This window comes from Microcebus murinus, chromosome X (genome assembly GCF_040939455.1).
Source record: "Microcebus murinus isolate Inina chromosome X, M.murinus_Inina_mat1.0, whole genome shotgun sequence".
NCBI classification, from domain to species: domain Eukaryota; kingdom Metazoa; phylum Chordata; class Mammalia; order Primates; family Cheirogaleidae; genus Microcebus; species Microcebus murinus.
Window position 1 is genome coordinate 7042129 of NC_134136.1, and position 16809 is coordinate 7058937.

The 16809-nt window shown below is 43.6% G+C and overlaps 1 long non-coding RNA gene across 4 annotated transcripts in view; it reads right to left on the minus strand.

Annotated features, from left to right (window-relative positions):
- Nucleotides 1–16809, minus strand: part of LOC105864086 (uncharacterized) — a 42987-nt gene that overhangs the window by 11016 nt on the left and 15162 nt on the right. Inside the window, exon 1 of one of the 4 annotated variants that reach the window (XR_012915996.1) lies at nt 518–13195. The exons of 1 other annotated variant lie outside the window; for it this stretch is intronic. This is a non-coding gene — a long non-coding RNA (uncharacterized LOC105864086). Of the gene's footprint in view, nt 1–517; nt 13196–16809 lie in introns of those variants that run through there. 2 more of the 4 variants (XR_012915999.1, XR_012915995.1) reach the window with 2 other exon arrangements.

A 16809-nucleotide genomic window follows, 5' to 3' on the forward strand; every position in this document is an offset into this window, starting at 1 on the left:
CCTCTTTCCATGTTGCCACAAGAGGTAATAAATGACATTGAAATAAAACAACTGCACCACCCACATCAGATGGCTGTAATATTAAGCATATCTATCTTGGCTCAAAGAGAAAAAGCAAACCTATTAAGTTTATCCTATCAATTTCAAACCCTTGTGGGCTCCCTTTTAAAAACTCTATTACCTATAATTCAGCACAAGATAGCACCTGGTTATCATTTCCTAAAATTATTTTAAGTATGCTTATATTATAATATCTCTTCAACAAACAATACAACCTTCTCAGGGGTGAAACTATATAAGATGATATTATTCCCATCCGTCACTTCATTGTAACCTAGCATAGGGCTGGGTACACAATATTAATTCTACAGTTCCATTTGTTAACCCATGAATTTCAGATGAGGTGGGAAGAGGGAAAGAGACTTACTGGACCCTCTGACTTTTCTATGGGTGGCAGTTAAGAGAAAGAAAATAGAATGGGGAAAAGATTACTTAATAACTACAAAGTAGTACTTACAGTAGTTTATAGAGCCAGAGACTCTTCTTACAGCAGTCCAAGGAGCTAGTAGTGTAAACTGCACCCTGAGCTGGGCCAATCTTTTGACATCCTCCTCAGAGAAATGGTATCCTTTTCAAGTGATTAAAAAGAACTGCTGTTGCATTGACTAATTATTTGCTTCAGCAATTCCATATTAAATGCTCCTTTGCTATAAACTCCCTGTAGACTAGAGGCTGGGATATTAATTCATTTTTACTAGGCAGCCATCTCTCACTGTTGAAATATAAATTATTAGATCTTGGCTTATTTTTCTTATAAAATGGGCAAGCTGATTTCATCATTTCTCAGATAAGTATTCACTTCAGGGTGATGTTTCAAACTACTTCAAATTAATAGCATAATTGAATGGCTCATTTTATATAATAGATTAATCAAACAAGGTGACCTACGCTTCTTAAAAGTGCCTCTGCATATATTCTCTCCTTTAATTCTTTTATAGCATTCTTCTTGAAATAAGTAGAGGCTGGTGCTCCAGAGGAAGAAATTTAAGGATTAGAAAGCGTAGGCCATTTTTCTTAAAGAGAAAGGTGTTAAAGCTCAAACAAAGATTGGTTCTAAAATGGCGGTACAGCCCAAACAAAGATACTAGTCTGAAGAGTTCCCCATTCTGGAACTCCTTTGGTAATATTCAAATAGCAAGAGTCACAGTGGTCTATCCACAGACCCACCATCCTCAGTAAAATGAGATACACTGGTCATCAGGTACATAACATAAATGGATTTAGGGGTGTTAAAAAAATGACCAGGTTATCAATTCCACCTTGCAATCTAGACTTCTTTCGTAAAAGATTAAAACATCAACAGCAACTTTTCTGGTTGTATACTAGCAACTGGCACCATACAATAGCAATATACAAAAGAGACAAGGAGAGATTTTCAACCAGGCAATCTCCTCTTAAAGGAAGAATGCAGAAAAAGTGCTAACCTTCCTTGCTGGAGAGACAATTCGATACTATCTATTAAAAACATAAAATAAAGGGCAGCAACCCAGCTTCCTGGGCCTGACTTGCCTTGAGTATTTTGCATAGCAAAGCAATAGCAGAGGTGGACAGGAATATTTCCTGTCCCCAGAATGTGACTATAATTTAAATTGAGATATTAACAAATGAAAGAAAAAGAGTTAAGGTTCATTCACCTAGTTCAGGCCTGCTTTTGATAGTCAACACTGCACAAAGACCACCAAAGTGGTAGGGAGACCTTGGACTGCTGGGCTTCAAAATGGCACAATTAGTACCGTGACCATTAAACAATACAGAGAGGGCTTTGGGTAGTCGGCACTACTCAGAAGCAATGCCAAGGAAATAAAGGGGTTCTTAATGGGCAGGATGAAGGAAAGTGCAACTGCGACATTACAGCAATACAAAGTGGGTAAACCAATGATGTCTGAGATTGTTAACTTTTTTAAGTTCAAGAAAAAGGGCTTTGGTCAGTCAACATTACCCAGCAAAGAGGCCAAAGGGCCGGGACCAGGAAGAAGTGGGGAGAGAGGGAGCACAGTCTTATTTAAAGGCTGGATATAGGGACAACTGAGATTGTGAGCATTAAGAAGGGGCCAAGGGCAGACAGGGGCAGGGAAAGGGAAGATCTTGTATGAAGGGTGAGACCATGGCTACCCAGGATTTTATACACTGGAGTAATACAAAAGGAGTGGGGGTATGGGCCGTTGTTGGATGGACAAGTGCATGGCACATTGCAATGTTTATACTTTATTATGCCATGGAAAACTGGGGGTGAGGGATATTTGCTTCATTAGGCCAGGGAGGGAAAAAAAAACCATCGATAATTGCCATTGTGCTTATTAATAGTCCCAGAAAAGTTTTAGGAAAGGAAGAAATCACTGATAATTGCCATTGTGTCTATTAACAGTCCCAGGAGAAGTTTTGGGTAGGAAGCAGCCCCTGCAGTAATGCAAAGGGGATGTGAGGGCATGATATCCCAGTTTCACAGAAACGGGCATGTATAATTGCAAATATTCACATCACCGGTCCAAGAGGCCTTAGTTGGTCAGTACCCATGATATATGCAAAGAGGATGCCAGGCCCCCATATAATGATCAGTGCTCTTGCTAACTGTTATTTTTTGCATATTAATTATCCAGGAGCTGAGGTTATGAACAGTTAGCACTCCTCAGCAGCAATCAAAAAGGCAGTGGCAGGCGCACAGGGTCCTTTTTTACTATACAGGTCCACAGACAAATACAATTATGCACATTAATATTCAACAGAGAAGGGCTCATTCATAGTTAATATGCCCCTAACCCAAAGGAGCTATGAGGAGATAAAATCCTGGTCCAAAACAAGAGATAGGGAATTGCATTAATGCACATTAAAGTCCAAAGGGGCACTAGGTGAACAACATCCCCTGTTCTAAAGCAAGGAGGGTACAGGAAGGGTGCTGGTGTAAGACATGATTAGAAAATCATGTTTGTTCACGTGAACTTTCCAAGTGAAAGAGTCTGAGTAGTGGGCACTACCTACTGAAAATGTTAAGAAAGTAGGTGGGCTCCTTATCTAGTGCACAAAACAGGAGCTAATGCAACTGCACATATTAACAGTCCCAAAGAATAGGGCCTTGGTTGATCCGCACACCCTGCTGTACTGCAAAGGAAAGGTTAAGGTGTGTGACCTTAGTTTAGTGATGAAGAAAAAAGAAAATTTCAATTATGTACGTTAACAGTCCACTACAAGGGGCCTTGGAGGAAAACAGTACCCCTTGCAGTAATGCAAAGGAGGTACAATGGTCCTGAAAGTTACAGGGTTGTGAACAACTGCAATTATGCACAAATGTTCAAATGTAAAGGTCCTGAAGTGAAGTCTTTTGACTGAATCCAAATTTTATAGAACAAATCCTTTTATTAAAAAGGGGTACAGAGAAAGATGAAGCTTTTCCTGCCTCCTTTGGTCCTTAAAAAAGAACAATCTTGAAATCAGAAGGCCACACTCCCCCTACCCATACTAGGCAGTCAGAAGTGGAGTGTCCTTGTCCAGTGCACAAGATCCCAGGTAAATGCAATTATGTACATTAACAGCCAAAGAAAAGGGGACCTAGGGGTCAGCACCTCCGATAAACTGCAAATGGAGGGCAAGAGGATAGGACTTTGCTTAAACAGGATGAACCACATCACAATTAATGTCCAAGGGACATGGTGGTGGTCATCAAAACCACATACTTTGTACAAATATAAGGATCTTAAAGTAGTGGGCATTCCCTGCTTAAAACCAAAGGGAGTGGGAGGGAGAGTGTCCTTATCTAGTACATAGGAATATGAACAAGCCAAAGAAAGAAGCCTTAGTGATCGACACCCCTGCTGTACTGCAAAAGGGGTCAGAGAGTAGAACCTTGTTCAAATGAGATGCACCAAGTGCAGTTAAGCACATTAACGTTCAAGGTGCAAGGTTGGGGCCACTTCAGTTGTGCACTTTAACTGTCCAAACATAAGGATCTTATGGAGTGGGCACTTCCTGCTGGAAGCGAAAGGAAGAATAGGGGTGGGGTGGGGGGGGCGGGGTGGGGTGGGAGAAGGCTTCCTGTCTAGTACAGAGGAACTCAGACAAGTATCCTCCACATAACAGGCCAAGTAAAGGGGCCTTGGTGATCAGCACCCCTGCTGTACTACAAAAGGGGTCTGAGAGTAGGATCTTGCTCAAATAGGATGAGCCATGTGCAGTTAAGCACATTAATGCCCAAGGTGCATGGCTGTGGTCACTTATAATTGTGCACCTTGTCTGTCCAAACATAAGGGTTTTATGCAGTGAGCACTGCCTGCTGGAAGGGAAAGGAAGATTGGGGGTGGGGTGGGGTGGGGGAGGCTTCCTGTCTAGTACACAGGAACTCAAACCAGTATTATCCACATAAGAGGCCAAGAAAAGGGGCCTTGGTGATCAGCACCCCTGCTGTACTACAAAAGGGGTCTGAGAGTAGAATCTTATTCAAATAGGATGAGCCGTGTGCAGTTAAGCACATTAATGCCCAAGGTGCATGGCTGTGGTCACTTACAATTGTGCACCTTGACTGTCCAAACATAAGAATCTTATGCAGTGAGCACCCCCTACTGGAAGGGAAAGGAAGATTGGGGGTGGGGTGGGGGAGGCTTCCTGTCTAGTACACAGGAACTCAGACCAGTATACTCCACATAAAAGGCCAAGAAAAGGGGCCTTGGTGATCAGCACCCCTGCTGTACTACAAAAGGGGTCTGAGAATAGGATCTTATTCAAATGGGATGAGCCGTGTGCAGTTAAGCACATTAATGCCCAAGGTGCATGGCTGTGGTCACTTACAATTGTGCACCTTGACTGTCCAAACATAAGGATCTTATAGAGTGAGCACTGCCTGCTGGAAGGGAAAGGAAGATTGGGGATGGGGTGGGGTAGGGGAGGCTTCCTGTCTAATACACAGGAACTCAAACCAGTATTATCCACATAAGAGGCCAAGAAAAGAGGCCTTGGTGATCAGCACCCCTGCTGTACTACAAAAGGGGTCTGAGAGTAGGATCTTATTCAAATGGGATGAGCTGTGTGCAGTTAAGCACATTAATGCCCAAGGTGCATGGCTGTGGTCACTTAACAATTGTGCACCTTGACTGTCCAAACATAAGAATCTTATGCAGTGAGCACCCCCTACTGGAAGGGAAAGGAAGATTGGGAGTGGGGGGATGGGGTAGGGGAGGCTTCCTTATCTAGTGCACAGAAACCCCAATACATATAATTGCCCACATAACAGGCCAAGAAAAGCGGCTTGGTGATCAGCACCCCTGCTGTACTACAAAAGGGGTCTGAGAGTAGGATCTTATTCAAATGGGATGAGCAGTGTACAGTTTAGCACACTTAATGTTCAAGGTACATGGCTGTGGTCACTTACAATTGTGCACCTTGACTGTCCAAACATAAGGATCTTATAGAGTGAGCACTGCCTGCTGGAAGGGAAAGGAAGATTGGGGGTGGGGTGGGGGAGGCTTCCTGTCTAGTACACAGGAACTCAGACCAGTATATTCCACATAAAAGGGGCCTTGGTGATCAGCACCCCTGCTGTACTACAAAAGGAGTCTGAGAATAGGATCTTATTCAAATGGGATGAGCCGTGTGCAGTTAAGCACATTAATGCCCAAGGTGCATGGCTGTGGTCACTTACAATTGTGCACCTTGACTGCCCAAACATAAGGATCTTATGCAGTGAGCACCCCCTACTGGAAGGGAAAGGAAGATTGGGAGTGGGGTGGGGTGGGGTGGGGGAGGCTTCCTTATCAAGTGCACAGAAACCCCAATAAATACAATTGCCCACATAAGAGGCCAAGAAAAGGGGCCTTGGTGATCAGCACCCCTGCTGTACTACAAAGGGGTCTGAGAGTAGGATCTTGCTCAAATGGGATGAGCCGTGTGCAGTTAAGCACATTAATGCCCAAGGTGCATGGCTGTGGTCACTTACAATTGTGCACCTTGTCTGTCCAAACATAAGAATCTTATGCAGTGAGCACCCCCTACTGGAAGGGAAAGGAAGATTGGGAGTGGGGGGATGGGGTAGGGGAGGCTTCCTTATCTAGTGCACAGAAACCCCAATAAATACAATTGCCCACATAAGAGGCCAAGAAAAGGGGCTTGGTGATCAGCACCCCTGCTGTATTACAAAGGGGTCTGAGAGTAGGATCTTGCTCAAATGGGATGAGCCGTGTGCAGTTAAGCACATTAATGCCCAAGGTGCATGGCTGTGGTGACTTACAATTGTGCACCTTGACTGTCCAAACATAAGACTCTTATGCAGTGAGCACCCCCTACTGGAAGGGAAAGGAAGATTGGGAGTGGGGGGATGGGGTAGGGGTGGCTTCCTTATCTAGTGCACAGAAACCCCAATAAATACAATTGCCCACATAAGATGCCACGAAAAGTGGCTTGGTGATCAGCACCCCTGCTGTATTACAAAGGGGTCTGAGAGTAGGACCTTGCTCAAATGGGATGAGCCGTGTGCAGTTAAGCACAGTAATGTTCAAGGTGCATGGCTGTGGTGACTTACAATTGTGCACCTTGACTGTCCAAACATAAGAATCTTATGCAGTGAGCACCCCCTACTGGAAGGGAAAGGAAGACTGGGAGTGGGGGGATGGGGTAGGGGAGGCTTCCTGTCTAGTACACAGGAACTCAAACCAGTATTATCCACATAAGAGGCCAAGAAAAGAGGCCTTGGTGATCAGCACCCCTGCTGTACTACAAAAGGGGTCTGAGAGTAGGATCTTATTCAAATGGGATGAGCCGTGTGCAGTTAAGCACATTAATGCCCAAGGTGCATGGCTGTGGTGACTTACAATTGTGCACCTTGACTGTACAAACATAAGAATCTTATGCAGTGAGCACCCCCTACTGGAAGGGAAAGGAAGATTGGGAGTGGGGGGATGAGGTAGGGGAGGCTTCCTTATCTAGTGCACAGAAACCCCAATAAATACAATTGCCCACATAAGAGGCCAAGAAAAGGGGCTTGGTGATCAGCACCCCTGCTGTATTACAAAGGGGTCTGAGAGTAGGATCTTGCTCAAATGGGATGAGCCGTGTGCAGTTAAGCACATTAATGCCCAAGGTGCATGGCTGTGGTGACTTACAATTGTGCACCTTGACTGTCCAAACATAAGACTCTTATGCAGTGAGCACCCCCTACTGGAAGGGAAAGGAAGATTGGGAGTGGGGGGATGGGGTAGGGGAGGCTTCCTTATCTAGTGCACAGAAACCCCAATAAATACAATTGCCCACATAAGATGCCACGAAAAGTGGCTTGGTGATCAGCACCCCTGCTGTATTACAAAGGGGTCTGAGAGTAGGATCTTGCTCAAATGGGATGAGCCGTGTGCAGTTAAGCACATTAATGCCCAAGGTGCATGGCTGTGGTCACTTACAATTGTAAGTGCACCTTGACTGCCCAAACATAAGGGTCTTATAGAGTAAGCACTCCCTGCTGGAAGGGAAAGGTGGGGGATGGGGGAAGATCTTCCTTATCTAGTGCATAGGAACCTGGACAAATACAGTCACACAATTTTTTTTTTTTTTTTTTTTTTGAGACAGAGTCTCACTTGTTGCCCAGGTTACAGCGAGTGCTGTGGCGTCAGCCTAGCTCACAGCAACCTCAAACTCCTGGGCTCAGGTAATCCTTCTGCCTCAGCCTCTCGAGTAGCTGGGACTACAGGCATGTGCCACCATGCCCAGCTAATTTTATATATATATATATATATTAGTTGGCCAATTAATTTCTTTCTATTTATAGTAGAGACGGGGTCTCGCTCTTGCTCAGGCTGGTTTTGAACTCCTGACCTCCAGCAATCCGCCCGCCTCAGCCTCCCAGAGTGCTAGGATTACAGGCGTGAGCCACCGCGCCCGGCTAGTCACACATCTTAACAAGCAAAAAGGCGAAGCCTTAGCGGTCAGCATCTCTGCTGTACTTCAAAGGGAGTGTGAAGGGGAGGGCTCCTAATGGAATTTTCATTAGGCACATTAACAGTTTCAAAAAGGCGCCTTAACTAAACAGTACTCCATGCAATAAAGCAAGAGGATGTGAAGGATCATTGACACCGCAATTACGTACATGTGCAGTCGCAAAACAAGGGCTTTATGTTTGTTAACACTCTGCTTTGATAAGTACAGGAGTTCTGATCTAAAATGCATAATTGTGGACAACTAAAAGCCTGTACAAGAAGACAACTAAGATTGTGCACATTAACTTTACTAGTCTTAGGGTCGTGAGTAGTAATTACCTCCTGTTGGAATGCAAACAGAGTGGGTGAGGTCCTCATCTGGTATAAAAGTACAGGAGGAAATGGAAGTATGCATTAGAGTGAATCTTAGTTATTTAGAAGCTCCTGCAGTAATGCAAATGGCACGAGGAAATGGGATTTCATTCTAAGAGCTCATCAACTACTGTAAATTATGCGCATTTAATCAGTACAGGAAAAGCAGCCATAGCTGCTCCTGCTTTTATGCAAATGAGGTTTGAGGGGGTGGAATCCTAGAGCAATTTTGCACCTTAACAGTGCAAGAGAAAAACTTTAAGCATCCGTACCCCCTGCTACAATACTAGCTTATTAGGAGAGCCCACAGACCACTGGAAATATGGAGATTAAAAGTCATGCCAATTGGAAATATACACAATAAGAGTCTCAAGAGAAAGACTTTGGGTCACCAGCATCCCTTGCTTTAATATAAAAGGAGTGGGGCATTAGTTCAAAGGGGGGAGGGACAATGAATATTTGAATTTTTAACATTCACAGTCCCAGGAAAAAGTAATGAAAGTAATTAATATCCCTTGCTGTAAAATAAGGAGTGTGTAGTGGAACAGATCTGAAAGACAGCTATGATCAATTACCATAGTTCATGTTAACTATCCCTCAGCAAAGATCTTCAACAGAGGTTATTATCCACTGCTGAAATCAAGGGAAGTGAGTGAGGTTTTTTATTAGTACACAGAAAGAGGAAAACATGCTACTGTGCACATTAACAGTACAAAAGGCAGGGCTTTCTTTAGCGGTTAACACCCTCTACGGTAATGCTAAGAAGGTGTGAGTAGGTGGGATCTTAGTTTAATCAAAGGGAGAAATTACAATTATGCACATTTACAATCCCAAGTAGGGGCAGTGAGGGAAAAGGAGTATGAGGGAATGCAATCTCATACTAATGGGAAACAGGACAATTGTAGTTCTGCACTTCAGTAATTTAAGGAGGGCCATTAGGTAATCAGCACCCTCTTTATATACAGCAAGAGGATCCTGATATAAAAGACTCAGTTCTAATCAATCAAGATTATGCATATAAACTATCCAGTGCAGAGGTCTTGAGTAGTAAGAACACCCTGCTGGAATTACAAAGAGAGTGGATGAAGCCAGTACACAAGATCTTGGACAAATGCAATTATGGACATCATTAATTCAAGAGAAGTGGCCTTGGGTGATCAGCCCACATTATATATAGCATGCAAATAAAATACAGCGGCCCTTTCTAATGGACAGGACTCTGGACAATTGCAACTGTGCTGATTAACTGTCCAAGAGCTGGGTTCTTGAATAATTTGCATTCTCTAGCAACATTTCACAGAGGGTGCGATGGGATGAGAATCCATTTCTTATTGCACAGAGCCAAGGTATATGCAATTATGCATATCAGCTGTTTAAGAGAAGGGACCGTGGGTAGTTAAGAATTCAGCAACAATGGCATAGAGGTAGAGGTTTCTGTTAGATAGAACCATGAACAATTATGATTATAGCCATTAATATCCCAAGGGAAAGGGGCTTTGAAAATGAGCATCTCTGCTGTTGTGCAAAAAAGTTGCAAAGGGCCCTGGTGTACTGAGCAGGACTATGGACAATAGATTCTGCTCAAGAATTTAAGAAATGTGGTGTCAGGTAGCTGGCACTGCCTCAGAGCAAATGAAAAGGGAAGTGGAAATACTTGTAATGAATAGATGAAGGAACGAATAATTACTAATTTAATTCTTTAATTGTTCAAGAACAGCAGGACTTTAAAAGAGTATGAGGGTGCCTTTGTTTAATAGACGAGGCTGGAACGGAGCACTTAACTGTCCAACAAATGACTTAAGTTGTATTTGCCCTCAGGATAAATGCAAATGAGGTTCGGACCGGAGTTTAATTCAATGGGCACGATTACCGGCAATTAGAATTTCACTTTAATACAAAAAATTTTGGGTGGACAACACAATATAAGAAATTGTCGCTAAGCACTACTCAGAAAATTGGGACTGTGACTGCAGCAGCAATGACGGAAGAATGGCTTCTCCTTCCTTACCGGCAAGAGACTGAGAAGATGAGTAACTCAAACTATAGGCAATAATGCCGATACGCAGGAATCCTTAATTTTAACTAGTCATCAGCACTGAAGATCGGCAATGCCAGAGGTAGGTAGAATATCCCATTTTAATGGGATTAACAGACTATTTTGAGCGCTGAATCAGTGAAAATTAACATGGCTTTCGAAAGAAGCCGGACTGGGGCTCAGGGGCTGGGGCTGGGGCTGGGCGGTGCGGGCGGGGGCTGGGGCCGGGGCCGGGGCAGGAGCCGGGGGTTAGCGGACTGTGACTCGGGCTCGGGCTGGGGCTGGGGCTGGGGCCGGGGCTTGGGCCGGGGCCGGGGCCGGGGCTGGGGCTGGGGCATTAGGGGCTGGGGAAGGGCCAGGGCTAGGCAGGGTACCACGGAAAATTAAAATGTGGCCATTAATACTCGAATAAGCCTGAATAGGTAGGTCATAAGTCAACTAGTGCAGCACTATCAAGGATGGAAACAAAGCAAGGCCTGGACCAGTGTAGACCTTCCGATACTCTTTTTTACATTCAGTAACTAAGTTAAACATTTAATTAACTGTTTATATGATACCAAATTCTTCAAAAAGCCAAAGGTAAATAGTTCGTTAAGCTAATCTCAAAGAAAATAGTCAGCAGCTTTTTTTTAAAATGCCGAACGATTTAACTTTCAATAGCTACCGTCAAAAAACATAACGAGATTAAGGCATTTAGAGAGAAACTGGAAACTTCAAGCAATTTTTTATAACCCCAAATGAAAACGCATGAAATGTAATTGAAGCCGGTACATACATTTCTATAATAGTCACTTAAGACTTAAATTCAAACAGCAGCAAATCACACGATCAGACTATATCACTGAGATCCAAAAGATAAATATCAATCAAAATCCGACCCCAGCATTAGCCACGGGGTAGGTGTTCCTCTGGAGGAAGGCAGGAATTATTCTTCTCCCACCTGTTGGGCAATGATCATCTGTGATCCACTCTTGTCCTCGCCATGGCTCACCGCCATCTCCACACAGTGCAGAGAAGACTAGCTGGGTGGCGGGAGAAGACTAGCCTCAGGCCATGGCACCAATACAAAGGAATCGGATGTGGTTCACATTTCACAGCGGGACATCCAGCACTGCAGGAGGCAATGCGGGACCGGAAGGGACTAAGGAGATGGGAGGGAGGTGGAAAACCAAATGTCCATCTGCTCTAACTGACTGTGACCAATTCCACCCACATTTCTCATTGGATGGGCCATGCGGCAATCGAACACCGTCCGTCCCACCGTTTCTCCCGGTCTCCTGTGTGCGGCAATAAGCGGCAAGCACGCCATCTTTAACAATGCGGCAAGTCCGCCAAGATCAGACTAAAGGGACACCCGCTGTGACGTCCAGGTGGCAAAAGCCATGATATTAACATAATGAAGTCTGCCATAGCATCCCTGCTGCGAGAGGCAACGTGGAAAGCACGCAGCCCAGACAAAGGGGACCACCACGTTGTACACTGCGGCGAGTCCTTCAGCCGCCATCTTTTACTATGGGATCGCACATGTCCACTGCATGCTATGCGCAGGAACAAAGCCTCCCTCAGCCTGCTGTGGCCTTCCCGCCACTTGAACACTGCGGCAGAACTGGATCCGCCATCTTGGACAAAGCACAGCCTGCCATGCTGAGCAATGCGGCAATGTCAAAACCGCCATTTTAAGCCCTGAGCGGAACTCTTCTCGAAACTCTCTCCTTTTCACCTAGCTCCCGCTAGATGAGATCCTGTTTCTTTGCCTCCCTATGCAAAGCAGGCAAAGCTCCTACCAGACCCCAGATTAGCTCATTCAAACGCGTCTAGCTCCTGCGACGCACATGACTGCCTCTGTCATCCATCTTGCCACCCTAGTTCAGACTCAGCACAAACAACTCCTAAGCCGACTTAGGAGGCGAGTCTAAAATGGCGGCCACGTTTCCTCCAGAACCTGAACGGCGCCATAGCATAACTGCGAAGTCATTCTCCTGTCAAAGCCGTGGGTACACTCACACACCACCAACGGATCAGCAGCAAAAAAATGCGTAGCTATTCCAGATACTGCAACAGCCCAGGAAACCAACGCCTTTCATCCATGGGAAGCCCCGATGGGCGATGGAAAAAAAAAATGAGAGCAGGTATCCGAGGCCCCGATGGGCAAGGAAAAAAAAAATAATAAAAGCAGGTATCCAAGGCCCCGATGGGCAAGGGAAAAAAACAATAAAAGCAGGTATCCGAAGCCCCGATGGGCCAAAAACAAAGATTTTTAAAAACCAGGTATCCGTTGCCCCGATCAGCCAGAGAGGAGTTGGGGGGGGGGGGGCGCGTGGACACATCCACTGCCCCATGGGCTAAGGGGGAAAAAAAAAAAATAAAAAGCAGGTATCCACTGCCCCGATGGGCAAATTTTAAAAAAGAAAAAGAATTAAAAGGCAGGTATCCACAGCCCCGTTGGGCAAAGAAAAAACAATAATGAAACTAGATATCCGCAGCCCCGATGGGCCAAATATAGAAAAAGGGGACACCCTTGGAATACTAAATCACAAATAAAAGGTGTCAACCAAAAGTCATTCCAAAGAAAAAATTCTATAAAAATTAAAAATTGCCTAAAAATACTCCAAATACCAAAAAAATATGGAGGAACTGTCAAGAAACTCCTAAGAGAAAGCATAGAATTTTTAAAATATTTTATGGAATTTTGATGACTTTTTTTCAAAGAAATACACCATAAGGGGTGTTGGGGTGTTGGAAAATGTTCCAAAAGAGCCCCAAAATGCAAAGAGATCTTCGGTCAGGAAGCTAACATTCTAGGGAGAAGGAGAATATGGCTGCAGCAGAGAATTGCAGCGCTTTAAGAACTGAGGGAAAGGTGGGGGTGGGGAAGGCACTAGAGGCGGAGCCTAAAAAATTAAAAGTAATTTGCGGATAAAAAGAACGTTAAAAATTACAAAATGACAAAAAAAAGGAAAAATTTGAGAAGTCAATAACATACTAGAAACAACATTAAGCACCAGGAAGACTTCACCTGTAGTCCAGGAATAACTATAATGGGTTTCTAAGTGCTCATTTGCAAAACAGAGAATACACATTAAATCATCAGATACCTCCTGCAAAAATTTCCGCAAAATGTATAACAAATGCAAATAAGTTAATGGACTTTGGCTTTGAGTTTGAAGGGTGGGGCAGGTAGAGGTTTGTTATGTTAATAAAGTATCCAAATATCCCCTTCAGACCGGAATGTGTAACACCACCAAACTTTAGAATCAAAGAAGCCAGACAAGCTGTAATAGCCTGAGGTTAAAACCATCTTCAAAGGACTTGCCCTCCCATTATCTAATGTATTAGTGAAGGATTAATAAAGCACAATCCTATAAAGGTTATACATACATAATATACATGAGGTCACACACCATGTTTCAGAGTCAGGCCCCAGATCATAAGAGAATGGAAGTGCTTATGGGTCAACTGGTGAACATGATGGAAGAAGGAAAGAAAGGCATTTCACAAATGGCTACTTGGTTCCTAAATAATCAAGAAGTAGTCCTGTTTTTGACCTGTCTGTAATTTTTAAACGTTGAATCCTTAATCTTTACTATTTTCCTACTTCCTCTATGAATCTGATGACACTAACATTGGACCAAACATGATGGAACAGTAGTGATGTGTATCCATTGGCAGTAATCAGTAGGAAAAGTGCTCATATAAAAACCAAAGCTGTCCCCCAGAAAACTGGCTATTTCAATGCAATTAATCTCATAAAGTGTCCTATATTGTTTACCGGAGACATAATAGAGAATGGGAGAGAAACAATGGAAACAAAGTATTTGGTCATTAAATGTGGAATGTCTGACATCAAATCAAAAGTATAGTTCATACCCCCATAATACGCTGAAATAAAAAAAATAAAAATAAAAAAATAAAATAAAATATAGTTCATTATAACTCACACAACAAAAAGTAGGATTAATCAAAGTATATGTGCCTCAACCATCGACAACAAAATCGCAAAAAGGGTTTTCCACAGTCTGTTGAAAATTGAACATTTTTCCTTAAAAGTGGTCCAAAGTGTCGAAGAAGCGGCATTCAGTTTGCCGAAGAAGCAGCATTCAGTTTGCCGAAGAAGCGGCATTCAGTTTGCCGCAAGGTCGAACCAATATGGCGGCTGAGGAGTTAACAAGTCCACCTTCTGATTTGAGAAGCGGCACGTGGTCGAATGCAAACTCAGCATTAGGTCATTAAATACGGAATGTCTAACATCAAATCAAAAGTACAGTTCATTATAACTCACACAACAAAAAGTAGGATTAATCAAAATATGTGCCTCAACCATCGGCAATGAAATTGCAAAAAGGGTTTTCCACAGCCTGTTGAAAATTGTACATTTTTCCTTTCAAGTGGTCCAAAGTGTGAAGAAGTAGTCAGTTGGCGGCAAGGTAGAACCAATATGGCGGATGACGAGTTAACAAGTCCACCTTCTGTAGTTTGAGCAGCGGCACGCGGCAGAATGCAAACTCAGCATTAGGCCATTAACCACTTTGGGACAAGCATCTACTATAGTCCATAGCTACAGATGAACGTGTACGACGACTTTAGCCGACAGCTGTGATGACTTTGCGAATTTTTCATTTATCAAAATAAAATTGTGAACATTTAAAAATAACATAATAAAAACATATATGTATATGTTACCTATTCTGATTTACATTACAAGTAAAGCTGCCTATAAAGTAAAACAAGTTTTCAGTGCTTTCAAGCTCTCCTCATCACAAGAAAGCAAAACGGCTTCGTCGTCAGTGCGCGGCACAAACTATCTTGCCGACTACGAGTGCCGGCTGCGGGCAAGGTTTCGCGGCCGTTAGTGCCGTAATGAAGTGGTGAGATACGGCATGTCTGACATTGAATCAAAAGTATAGTTCATTATAACTCGCACAACAAAAAGTACGATTAGTCAAAGTATGTGCCTCAACCATGGACAATGAAATTGCAAAAAGGGGTTTTCTGCAGCCCGATGAAAATTGAACATTTTTCCTTACAAGTGGTCCAAAGTGTTGAAGTAGTCAGTTGGCGGCAAGTTCTAACCAATATGGCGTATGACGAGTTTCCAAGTCTACCTTCTGTAGTTTGAGCAGGTGGTTGAGGGTTGTCTTACAAGAGGATTGGCCTATCTCTATTGACCAATCTTGGCTGCTTAATCACAAGCATGCTCATCATTTCATCCAATAGGTTGTAGTGGACATCCGCCATATTCAATTGACCAGGCTTTTTGAAACTGTAGTGGATGATACCAGTGCCGGACTACCAAAGAGGCACCATTACCTTTCTTGATGAATAATGGGTTTTGGACCGTGTTTCATCACTTCATCTTTATCCAACACTCGGGATTATCAAAACAAATCCATTTATCATCACACATCCCAATTCGGTGTAGAAATGGTTTGCCTTTGTATCACAATTTCTCTTGACACTTGTTTAATTCATGTGGAATTCATCCATCGAGCTTGGCAAACTTTGCTGATAATTTATGTGTAGGTTGAGATGAATACACTTCCACTGCAGCTTTCAGCTCATTGTTCTCCATCTTGGTTTCAGGTCGCTGACGTGGCTCATGGTCAAGATTGAAATCACCAGAACAGAACTTCTGGAACCATCGATGGGCTGTGTGTTCATTAGCCATATCCTTGCCCTGCGTTTCTGTGGCCACAGGCCCTGGTTCAAGGTGGTAGGCCAGGCTAGCAGATCACTCTCATTGGCTGTCATTGTATTTTTTCTTCACGGAACTCATTAGATTAAGTACCCAAAATGGTGCTGACATGACGATTTGGGGTGACACTTTGAACACGGCATGTTCAGAGCTATGGGCTACCATGGTCTACTGTTGACCCTTAGGCTAAACAAACTGCAGAAGAAATCTACATTGTTTCAATACAAACAGGTTCCAAAGAGCCATTGCATGAGATTAAACAGAAATGGTGAATTTGACAATCACTAACACAAATGGATGATTTCTGGACCAGAAAAGGAAGGGATTCTGCAAGGACATTATGAAGAATTTTCACATGAACTGTTGAATAAGCAAATATGTAAGTGCCTCTTCTCCATCCACTATTCTAAATCTTCATTGATAAATCACTATACTTCACATGGGCCCAGGATTTTTTAAAACACTTTTTTTTTTTTGAGACACAGTCTCACTCTGTTGCCCGGGCTAGAGTGCTGTGGTGTCAGCCTAACTAACAGCAACCTCAAACTCCTGGGCTCAAGCCATCCTCCTGCCTCAGCCTCCCGAGTAGCTGGGACTACAGGCATGCGCCACCATGCCCTGCTATTTTTTTCTATTTTTGGTTGTCTGGCTAATTTCTTTCTATTTATAGTAGAGATGGGGTCTTGCTCTTGCTCAGGCTTGTCTCGAACTGCTGACCTTGAGCGATCCTCCTGTCTCAACCTCCCAGAGTGCTAGGATTACAG